Consider the following 13,294-nt stretch of genomic DNA (forward strand, 5'->3'; position numbering starts at 1 on the left):
ACTACTCTGAACCAAAGGTGACGTTACTTATGAATGGCAAAGAGAAAAACGCTTAAGAAATTGGGAAAACTTATTAGGACCAGAGGTCACTGCACAACTAATAAAATCTGCTCATCCTCACTATATTTTTTATCTCTTTCATGTTTACATTTCATGGTCTAATTTAAAAGCATGCATCTTCCCCCCCCCCCCCCCTTTACTTTCAATATATAATTTGACATGCAGCTCAAGTGCCCTTGAAATAGGAAAAGGAAAAAGTGGACATGCTTGATGAGTGGCATGCTTTTTCCATTCTTCATGCCAAGGTTTCTCTTTGGTGCAGGGGATCCCATGGCAGACATGTAGCTAATGTATAACTACCCCACGTGACCAAAAATCATCAGTTAGCATTCGTTACAATGAAAAACACATTGTAAGTCAGGACAGAAGTGTTTGTTCACATTTTTTTGTACCAATTATTTCTGCCAATAAACTTTACTACCTTTTGCTTGACAACATTTCTGGGTTCAGAAGTGTACTTCTAAATGGCTTTTTAAACAATTTTATAGATAACAATGTTCTTTTCCCCTCTTAGAAATATTTAAAAGAATCCAGATTCTACTATAGACCTCAGTTGGTATCCAGCATGAGTAAAAATATGTCAAAAGTCCTTCAAAAGATCAAATTAATGCTATTATAAAATATCAAAAAACAAAGCTGCATAGAAGTTATAAACGCTTATGCTATTTAGAGCAAAATCAGCTAACATTTAAAGACTAAAACATGTTAAATTACTCTGCTTGCCATAATTATTTTAAAGGTTACCTTATAAAAATGTATTATGTACATAGTACATTTTTGCCAGAGATCCTGAACCCCTTGTCTCAGATATCACAGCTCACTGGTGATTACTGAATACACATGCAATATTTAGATTTCAAATATTAATATTGGGCAATTCAAATATAAACTGTATGATAATCACAAACAGGCTGGTCCTAGAAAAAAAAGACTGGGCATAAATGTAGAAGGTTTGTTGTAATACAAATGTGAAGCATGGAATGTAATATAAAAGAACTAAGTCAGTTCTTCAAAATGTACTTACTCAGCAATCTCTTTGCCATTATCATGCCCTTTTCTACAACAGAAACTCTATTGGCTGTGTTCCTTAAGAATTCTGTTTCAGTCTACTGCTCAATAAGACAGACTTTTATTGGTATTTGATGGCTCTAAAGAGACTAATCCAAGATGAATAACTTGACACTAACCTTTACAAGAGTTACCAAAAGCTTATCAGCACCATAATCACAACTAGCACAAACTCCCATAGCAATGAAAGGCAGCAAAGAAACAAGTACTACTTATTTATGATAAGACTGTGTATGTAAGTAATCCAAGTAAAGAAATTTATAATATACTATACCTCAGAGTTTCATGTATCAAATAATTATGTTCTATCAAATTGTATATTTGAAGAATTCTGTGCAATTAAATGGTGTACCTTTTTTTTAATTTTATTGATTTTATTGAAATCACACAACATTCCATACAAATAGATCAATTTTACAAGAATAGGATTGAAAACAAATCAACCCCCACCCCTGAGAAAGAGAGCTAATGAAGTATACCTTAAACACACAACCTCCAAAGACAGACAAATATTACCATAAAACACATCAGAGGGCAAGGAAAATTCCACCAGGCATTGCAGGGCATTTACCTATACAGCCGGACTTACTCATTCTCAGCCACATAGTTTTGTTAATCACTCCAATATGCAGGTCTTTGGAATGTGGAAAGAACAGAGAGCAAAAAAAAAAAAAAGTACTGTATTCATATATAGGAAAAAATCAGTATAGGCAGTATGAAGCTCACTGGAGCTGTGAAGAGCAGCACTACACACTGTGCCACGCCAAATGTAAACTTTCACATAAGTCTTGTCTTCTTTGTCCTCCAGAGTGCAGAGAAACTACCAGATGAGGGCAACTGATTCTGCCCCTGTCCTTTCCGGTCCCTGGGCAATAAAAGCATGACTGCCCAGAAGGAGATGTCACTTCTTACCCAAGTGACCAGAGAAAATGAGCTCCACTTGCACCTAAAGACAGATGAAGCAGTGTAATCGAGTTAGCCAAGCTATTTCGGTGGCAGTATTTTCTGCTTATTTATATGCCATTTTGTTGGCCAAGTACACACTCACATACATACATACATACATACATATATATATATATACGAGGGGGGACCCAAAAATAACCGGAAATATTTTTAAAACGTGTTTAATTTAATTTTCTGTACAAACTACAATTAGTCTCCTTCAAAGTACTCTCCATTGGCGGAAATACACTTATCTAACCGTTTGTTCCATTGTTCAAAACATTTTTTAAATTCGTCTGAAGTAATGCCCATTAATGCTCTGGTCGTTTCTTGTTTTACCTCTTCGACGTCAGCAAAACGACTTCCTTTCAAGTCTTTCTTCATCCGAGGGAACAAAAAGAAATCACACGGAGCTAAATCCAGTGAGTTGGGTGGGTGGTTCAGGGTTGTCATACCGTTTCTTGCCAAAAATTGGCGAATGCTGAGAGCAGTGTGAGATGAAGCGTTGTCATGATGAAAGAACCAATCGCCCGACTCCCACAAATCAGGGCGTTTCCTTCTCACACTGTTGCGCAACCTACTTTTACAAAAAAATTCACTGAACACAAGCATAACCTTCCAGACTGATGGCACTTGGCAGACTGACTTGTGAGGAGTGTAACTAGATCGTCCTAGCGGCCTAACCATGTACTACAAGTACCAACCTAACAACAACAAAATTCCGGTTATTTTTGGGTCCCCCCTCGTACATACACACATGCGCATGGGAGGCAGCTAAAGGGCTTGAGTAGGGACAGTTCCGAGACATACTGGGATGTGGCAGAGTGCACTGACTCTTTTTCTCCCTTGCCTGCAGACCATTCACGGGAGATTCCACCTGGACCTCTTGATGTCACTTCCGGGACCAAGCCAATGGAAGGAGACCTTGCTGGCTCCAGCCCCTGTGATGTCACATCTGGGCTTGCACCAATGGCAGAAGACCTACATGAGCCCGACCCTTTGACTTCACTTCCTGTCTTCCCCTTTAAAAGCCTCCACCTTTTCCCTATTCCCTCAGTTCTGTTTGGACTTGGTTTTGTGCACATCAGTGCTGTATTATTTTGAAAGCAACTTTGCAGCCAGGAAACCAAATTATACGGGTGGCTGCCCCAAACCTTTATATGACTCTGTCTCGAGTTTGTGACAATATATATATATATATATCTCCAGGCATCTACACTATTTTTATCTTGTTGAAATCTGCCTTCACAGACTCAAGACATCTTATTGTAAAACATTTTTGTGGCCTCTTTCCCTTAATATTAGAGTGCTAGGTATTAATCACTTTTCATTACATGGACATATCATTGTAGCCTTCTTCCTGAAGACAGTACAAACAAACTGAAGGTCCTTGTAAATAAAAACATTTCTATAGCACATTTTTTAAAAGTACTCTTACATAAAATAGATATATAATTAAGAGAAGTAGAGAGACACAGTGGGTTCTTATGGCAGGTTGGATTTAGTTTTGACAATATTGATTTCTAGACACACTCCCTTGGCATTTACTAAAACCATTGCCAAATTTCTCAATTTTTGTTCAGTTTGACCTATGAACACTACACCACCTGTATAAAATACAATATTGATTGTTCTGCCTATGTTAAGCCCTGTTTCCATTTCTGCAACTTTTCCTATTAGGGACATGACAGGTTTTATGTCAAACACTGATCTGCAATTTGAGCACTTTTTGTAAGTCTTACCAATGTCTAAATTGCTTTCCTGTTTATGCTAGCATAAGCTTTCTTAAAATCCGAAAACACAGTTAAACTCTCACCATTTTACTACTATCTGTCATAACATATGCATCTGGTTTTCTGTTTTTTTCTTCCTGAAACCAGTTTATTGAAAACAAAGGACTTCTTCTACACATGGTGTCAGCATTATTAATATTTGTTTTAGAATTCTGTATGTTGTGCGATTCCTTGGTTGCTTGTACAATGTACAGGACCCCCATTTATAAGACTGGATATAAAACAGGCTCCTATTATTTTAGGGTTACTAAATTTATCCAGATTAGTTTTATGCATCTTCCTATGCAATATTTGTATATACAATATGAGCACCTCGGGCATTCCACTTCTTCATCATTTTAATCACTACCTTTACCTCTTACAAGTTTGGATCTTTCACTAAAGAGGACATCCTGAGTCCTTTGTTCTACTTGTGTGTAGTCTGGGATCTTCTCACTGTTTTTCAAAATATTTTTATCACTCTTTCAAAGTCTATCCTTCATTTGTTCCCAAGTTTCCTTATTTGTCTTTGATTATAATGAACCTTGCTGTATATCATTTATTGAACTATCATACGAGTACTCTCTGGAGTTGTTTTTTGGACTTCTCATTTTCCTGCCAGCTCTATTTTGCTTTAAATACATTTCCTTTTCCCTTCTTAATGAGCCCTAAGGGTCCTTTTCTAAGTCTCTCTGTATTCTTTGCAAGTTTCTGCATTGTTCTTGCCTGTTAGCCATTTCCTTCTTACAATTTTCCTCTTCTTGGTAATTTCTTAGCACTATTCATTGAACTAACAACATATTCTTCCCTTTGCATTCTTCCTTTCAGGTTTCAGAGCCTCCGCTATTGTTTCTGTTGGGCTGGTCTTAATTACTTTCAATGTTTTTCAACTACAGGTTATTCTGCTTCTGTTAAATCTGGAAACAATTAAGAACTCCTCCCTCTTCAGTTTATCCTTCAAGAAATGCAGATTCACTTGAAAATATACTTTTTTTTGGAAAAGAATATATCTGGCAAATTATAATAAATTCTAGGAAAATGATCTGATCACATTTCTGTTCCCATGAGATCTTCCACTCTATTACAGTGTCCTGTGTTAACCAGATTGTGATCAATTTGGTTGTGTATTGCCTTGTCTTAGGAACAATCTTTATAGATGTTCTTTTGTGGGAAGCTTTTTTTTTATTTTGCTGATCTGAAATTGATTAGTCTCTTTCAATTTTGTTTGTTGTGTAACCCTATTTATGACATCCAGATTAGTTCCAAGACTATCTTGGCATAAACATCTCCCAGAACAGCCTTTGTAACATTTGATTGTATCCCTTTGTATATCATTTTCAGGCTCTCATAAAAAAAATGCTTCACTTCCTCACCTTTATTTTCGGTGGGTGCATGATAGATAGGATACTATAAATAGGCTGTCTATGGCTTTTAAATGTAAAATGTTACCTCTTAATTGCATATAAATACTAAAGGATACATGAAGCTGTTTTCTGTTTTTGTCCCACTAAAGGGCTATTTGAAGTTTACTTCTTCTTTAGATCATCTTTTGCAATGACACCATGACCAGTATTTATCTCTTTAATTTCTCATCCAGGATTATGACTGCACTTGTGCAAAACATGATCTTGCTTTCCATGTGCCATACTGTATTTTATTCTGCCAAAAATCTCTTATTTTTGTCACCTGAGGCTAATCATTGATATATCAGAGCAGTCAAATTATATTCCATGATATAGATAGATAGATAGATAGATAGATAGATAGATAGATAGATAGATAGATAGATAGATAGATAGATAGATAGATAGATAGATAGATAGATAGATAGATAGATAGATAGATAGATAGATAGATAGATAGATAGATACTTTATTAATCCCAATGGGAAATTCACATTCTTCAGCAGCAGCATACTGATACAATAAATAATATTAAATTAAAGAATGATAATAATACAGGTGAAAAAACAGACAATAACTATGTATAATGTTAAATATTAACGTTTACCCCCCCTGGTGGAATTAAAGAGTCGCATAGTTTGGGGGAGGAACGATCTCCTCAATCTGTCTGTGGAGCAGGACAGTGACAGCAGTGTTGATCAAACTCAGAGGATCAGAGTACCATTCTATGTCTTGCCAACTGCTAAAGATATGTATAGCTTAGGGCGGAGTGGTGGCTCTGAGGCTAAGGATCTGCGCTGGTATCCAAAAGGTTGCCGGTTCGAATCCCCGTCACTGCCAAAAGAGATCCTACTCTGCTGGGCCCTTGAGCAAGGCCCTTAACCTGTAATTGCTCCAGGGGCGCTGTACAATGGCTGACCCTGCACTCTGACCACAAGGGGTATGTGAAAACTAACAAATTCCTAATACAAGAAATTGTATAAGGCGAAATAAAGAACAAAAAAAAAAATAGCTTGGCTGACCCTACCCAGAGCTTCATCTCCAGTTGACACAACTCTTTTGATTCTCTGAGCATTAAATGGTTCTCATTATGAAAAGGTGATGATAGCATCAGGCAAACTTTGGGTGCACAAATATTTTACAGCCTTCATATTATGTGAATGTTAAAAAGAAAAATCTTATGCATTGGACTTTCCCACAAAATAATTAACTTATTCAGCCCCCACCACTGACTCACTGCATCGATTAAACTGCCTTCAAACAAGTGGATTCCACACAATTGAAATAGTTTTTTATATACTGTAAAAAAGCATTTTGTATCATTACATTTGCTTGTTATAATGATGCCTACATCGATGCATTCTACTGTCTTGGTGAAATTGAACAAATGTAAAACAGTAGTGCTGTCCCATTACTAAAAATCTGTGTATATTAATTCTGAAGTTTTCTGGAACTAACCCCATTCATCCATGTTCTTATCTGAATATCAAGTTTAAGGGACTCTCTGAGCATTGTGCCTGTCGGGGCAGTACTGAGCACAAGGCAGGAACTGGCCTGTTATCGGAGTGTTACAGATGGTGTGATGTTTGCTTCTAGAATTTGCTGGTATTTATTTCAATTCATTCTTCCCTCTACCAATGTTACCCTGTGTCACTGACTGCAACACAAGCCCAAAGCATGACTGATCCACCCCCATGCTTAATAGCTGGAGAGGTATTATTTTCCTGTAATTCAGCACCCTTTTTCTCCAAACATACCTTTGTGGCCAAAATGTTCTATTTTGACTTCATCATTCCACAGGACTTGTTTCCAAAATGCATCAGCACTGTTTAGATGTTAATTTGCAAACTTCAGGCACTGAATATTGTGGCTCAGAAGAAGGAAAGATTTTCTTCTGCCGAGTCTACCACGATCATATTTTTTCAGGTGTAGCTACAAAGTAAAACAATGTACCACCACTCCACTTTCTTCTAAATCTTCCTGGAGGTCTTCTGCAGTCAAACGGGGGTTTACTTACCTTTCTAGTGTGGGATATGGACGGCCTGTCACCCTGGCCAACACCCCCAGGCCGCCAGATGGAGCTGTCCCTGCTGCATGGAAGTGCCCCGAATACCAGCAGGGAATCATGGACAATGGAGTTTTCCTTTACAGCCCTGCTGGATATCACAGGGGCCAACAGATGACGTTGCAGGGAGACCCAGAGAGTTGTTTGTGCCCTATAACCCGGAAGTTCATCGTAGGCAAGTTCAGGGTTGAAGAAAAGGACTTTTTATCTGACCCGGAAGTGATAAGAAATCACATGGACTGGAGGATGGGAAACACTTCCGGGTCAGGGAATATAAAAGGACTATGGGAAATCCCAGACGTTGAGCTGAGCTGAGTGGAAGGAGGGCAACGCGTCTGGGAGTGGAGGATTGTGTATTGTTATTTGATTATTGATTTATTACTGAGTATTGTGGAGAGGAGGGTGCTTTGTGCACTACTATTATTATTATTATTATTAAACCATTATTTGGACTTTTACCTGGTGTCTGACGTCTAGTCTGAGGGTTCAAGGGGTCACGGAGACCCTCAATCTATCACACTAGCTATCCAAAGAGCAGTTCCTTCAGAAAGTTTTCCACACCTCAACTTGACTTAACCATTCCTGTTAACTACCATTTCTTAATAACATGACAAACAGAGGAAACCACTACCTGAAAATGCTTTGCAATCTTCTTGTAGCCTTCTCCTGCTGTGTTTGCACCAATTATTTTATTTTTCAGAGTGCTAGGCAGCTGCTTTGAGGAGCCCAGGGCTGCTGATTGTTGGAACAAGGTTTGAGGGGTCAGTGAATTTATGCAGCTTTGCAGTTTGAATCACCTGGGGTTTCCTGACGATCACTGTGAACAAGCCATAGTCCTAACATGCTAATTAAAGTCTGAAACCTTGGTAAAAATTATCTGAGAGATCAGATATCTTGAGGTGCCCAAACTTTTGCATGGTGCTCCTTTCCCTTTATCCCTGTACAACAAAAGCAACAACACTAATCTAGAAACAAAAACAATATAGTACTCTTGCATAAAATGATGAAAAGAAGTGTGTCATCTTTAACGTTATACCTTTGGTGATCAGTTAATCTTCTGCTCACTTAACTATTCACATTAACAGACATTTTAAGAAAGGGTGCCCAGAAATGTTTCATGCCACTGTGTGAATGAACAATGCTTCTAAATACACCAATTGAAACTAACTACTGTATTGAGTCTAAATGAACCATCACCTGGGGGACTCATGCTCAAGAGTAAAATGGATTACAGACAAGTGGCATTTGCTCCCACTGTAATAAAATGCTTAAAGAGACTGGTACTGGGATAAATTAAAGCAAAAATCAAACAGGTGGTGGTCCAAAAATACCATTTCCCTTCCAGTTCATATCATTCTTGCATGCCTAGATAATGTAAACTGCTATTTTCATACTATTGTCACTGTTATATCATCGAAGCAGATTGCCAAGCTCCAAGACTACTACCCTCATAAACTATTTTGATCTTGTAGGCCCCAGCACATACCGACAGACAGCATCGCTTACTCCATAGTGTTCCTTAACACAAGCATGACACAGGATAATGTGCTGAGCCAACTGCTTCACTCCTTGTTCACTTATAAACATTTGGCCAGTGACAGCTCCAACCTCTTTGTTGTATTTGCTGATGACACCACCATTGTAGGCCTGATTACCAAAAACAATGATGCAGCTTACAGAAAAGATATGTGTCCTCTGACACGTACAGTAAGTGTCATAACAACAATCTTGCTCTTAATGTCAGCAAAACCAGGAGCTAGTAAAGACTTCAGGATAGAGTTGAAAATCCACACTCCTATCTAAATCAGAAGGGGTGCGGTTGAGAGGGTCAGCCACTTTAATTTTATGAAGTCACCATCACTGTTGGCCAACGGTGTTCACAATAAATCTCTTTATAGACAAGGAACACTGACACCTTTACTTGATTGGATGTCTAAAAAAGCCAATATGTCCACATAGTTTATACACCCTGGTTGTTTAACATCCTGGTATTCCCACCTGCTCAGTTTAGAACCTCAAAGCACAAAATGGTGATGAAACTAGCTCAGAGTAATACTGGTATACAGCTCCCATCTGACATATATAACACATGCTGGCTTAAAAAGGCAAAATTGCTAAAGAACTCAGCCTTTAAAAATAGTCACTTTTATCCTTCTTCTAGTCTTCTGCTTCTGGCATTAGGTATCAGGATGAAATCCTTGGACCCATTGTCAGACCCTATGGTGGTGCAGTGGGTCCTGGGTTCCTCCTGGAGCAGAACAATGCCCGGCCTCATGTGGTAAGAGTTTGCAGGCAGTTCCTGGAGGATGAAGGAATTGATACCATTGACTGGCCCCTATGCTCGCCTGACCTAAATCCAACAGAACACCTCTGGGACATTATATTTTGCCACCAGGTTGCACATCAGAATGTCCAGTAGCTCAGTGATGCCCTGGTCCAGATCTGGGAGGAGATCCCCCAGGATACCATCCATCATCTCATCAGGAGCATGCCCTGACGTTGTTAGGCATGCATTCAAGAATGTGGGGTCCATACAAACTACTGAGTACGATTTTGAATTATTGCAATGAAATTTTGGCAAAATGGACTAGCCTGCCGCATCATTTTTTCAGTTTGATTTTTGAGGTGTCTTTGAATTCAGCCGCTCTTCTTTTTTTCCTATTAAGATCTATGTGTTTTCAAATTGTGAGCAGTATATCTATACTAATAAAAGGCAAAGCCCTCACTGACTCACTGACTGACTGACTGACTGACTGACTGACTGACTGACTGACTGACTGACTGACTCATCACTAATTCTCCAACTTCCCGTGTAGGTAGAAGGCTGAAATTTGGCAGGCTCATTCCTTACAGCTTACTTACAAAAGTTAGGCAGGTTTCATTTCGAAATTCTACGCGTAATGGTCAAAACTGGAACCTGTTTTTTGTCCATATACTCTAATGGAGGAGGCGGAGTCACGTATCGCGTCATCACGTATTACGCTTCCTACGTAATCACGTGAAGTGAAAACAAGGAAGAGATTTACAGCACGAGTCAAACGCGGGAACGAAGGTAAATGACATTAATTGTTGAGTGTCTTTTAATACTGTGTAAGCATACATATTAACACATGTGCAATTAAACGTGTGCATTTACGGGGTGATTTCTCAGGCTTAAAATGGGGCTATGCATACAAACTTAAAAGGTTTAAATAAAACAGAAATATATACCTTTATTTTTACTTCCTTAACTTGTGGAGGGTGTATCCTGTAGCAAAGCCCTAACTTTTTTCATGAAAGCCCCTTTCAGTCAATAAGCCTTAAAAACAGGTGTAAAGCTAAACTTGCAGCAAGGCTATTCAATTACACTTGCCTAACACCTCTCCTAAGGGGAGATACTGTGGGATCTGGGCATCCGTCCAAGCACCAATCACAGGCCCGATTAGAAAGCGGGAAGCTATGATTTGTCGTCTCCCTCCCATATAACAATCACAGCCTGTGTTACAACGCACTATGTATGTATGTGTATATGTATATATGTGTATGTGTATGTATATGTGTATATGTATGTGTATATATATGTTGATATGTGTGTATACATATGGGCACCGTGGCGGATGTTACCAGATTGCTGGCCAACCACAAGCGTTACCTGGTAGGTAACCACCCATACAATCAGATTGTGACACAGACTACGAATGCCGTGAATGTAATTACCCCGATCTACATGCTGTCAAATAAACGAACCACACGCCGTGGTGCAATGTTAGGGGCATCGCCTCTGGCGCTGACGTCCGAGGTTCGATTCCCGAGAGGGAGTGCAGTGGAGTGTGTACACCTGATGAGCCCAGAATGAGGGCGAAACACGTGTCGTGTACTCTTTGCATTTATTTGACAGTAAACTTTTTCAACCATATATATATATATATGTATATATATGTATATGTAGATATGTGTATATGTAGATATGTATATATATGTATATGTATATATATGTTTACATAACCTATTTAACACACTACTTTTCCGCTGCGAAGCGCGGGTATTTTGCTAGTATATATATATATATATATATATATATATATACACACACACACACATATTATATATATATATATATATATATATATATATATATATATATATATATATATAAAAAACGTATACATGATGTACTGAAAGTATGTTTTATTGTTGTTTATACTGCCTTTTTTGAAGTATTTAATTCCCAACAACTACATTCACTGTACATGTGTACCTTCTACATGGGGGCATGTCTTTCATAGTAAACTGAGTAAAGAAAGCAGAATTTTGCATCTCAGGTCAAATGAGCACCTTCAGCCAATGACTGTCCAAGTTCACGTTCAGAGTGCATGTCTAGATTGTGAATCTTAATTATGCAATGTTTTACCTCAAGTATGGTCTAAGCAGCCAGCACATAGCCACCTTCCAAAAAGAAAAGCAGTCAGCAACAATAAAGCAACTTGGACAAAATAATTAGAACGAGGAAAAAAAACAGCAAGTCATTATTCTCCAAAACATAACACTCTACTCTCATTTTTTCCTGAAAGTAGTTTGTAGCTGCCAGCTGTCCACAGTTCTGTTGGTCCCATACTCTCCAACCTTCAAATTTCATCAAAGGGTCAATCTGTCAGCAGCCCATTGGTTACATATCAGAATTCTCCCAGAGCAAGCCAATCCAAGATTGACTTCTGTATTATATCTTCTTTCACAAATTGAACATGCATACCAGTAGATGACAAGATGCTAAGTCAAAAAACAAATTCTTTTTACAATCATTCCATTTGTCATCTGACAACACCCAGAACTGTTGATGCATATATTATTGTACATAGCACCAACCATACTTATAATCACTATCACTTCTAGTATATGTTTCTACAAAGAATAGTGAGTGTTGTGCCAACTTTTGTAATGACAGAAAAAAAATTACAGGTAAATTCCCACAAACATAATAAAAGAGTAAACACAAAAAAACAAAATGTACTATGTGAATGTAACATGCTGTTTCTCTGCACTCACTTCATTGGCTGACATTCAGCACAATGTTGTATAAACATGTGGAAGGGCTCAAAATTAGGAGAACAGAAAACAGAGACCTCTCTAAGATGTAGCAGCTGTGGATTACTGCTAAATCTGTTTTCAAGGATAGCTGCTGATTCTGGGAGAGGAAAGCTTCCAGAAGACCAGGCAGATGAACTTAATTTAAATGTCAGAATCACAGAAGGGATTATGCACTGACTTCTCCAGAAGTAAATGTTTGTTGATTAAACACCTCTTTTGCAGAGTTACATCTGAAAGAGAATATCATCTTTGGGAAGCACTCCAAGTGTCAAAAAAAACAGACTATTGGATTCTTAACATTAGTATTAGGCCATCATATTCCAAGGCATACTTTGAACATTTGACTTAACCCCCAAAACCCCCTTTTAAAATGGATTTCAGGCAACCTATTCACCACATTCTGTCATCTTGGAGCCTTGCTTTGAACTTTCATCTGTGATACTTGGTCTTGTGGTGTTCTACGTGTGTCATTCAGCCTCTTATCTGACTAACCTTTGCTTTTGATTGACCTGTTTTTGCCAGTGCCTTCTGCCTCTTCTTTGTGGAATAGCATTTTCATGCTGTTAATATCAGTAATACAGTAGCACAAAACCCCTGAAACCAAAGTGGATATCATAAGTGCTGCAACACTATTGGAAAAAAATGAAAATAACAGGTTGGCTGGAGAAACTCGGTGAGCCTGAATGTCTGAATTTTTTATTCATTGATATGCTTTCTATACATGCTTTTTTTCAATTCATGATTGCCGCAAGGTACAACCTGTCCCAAAAGATCATGCACTAGGGCCAGAGGTTCTCAACCTTTTGTCTTGGTGAATTTAAATGTTTTGAAGGACCACCATTTTTTGCCCTCAGGGTAACAACAAATGGGAGCTTTTTATTGGCTTTGAGGGATTTAAGTGCAGAATTCATAAACAG

Source organism: Erpetoichthys calabaricus, chromosome 12 (assembly GCF_900747795.2).
Source record: "Erpetoichthys calabaricus chromosome 12, fErpCal1.3, whole genome shotgun sequence".
In the NCBI taxonomy this organism is placed as follows: domain Eukaryota; kingdom Metazoa; phylum Chordata; class Cladistia; order Polypteriformes; family Polypteridae; genus Erpetoichthys; species Erpetoichthys calabaricus.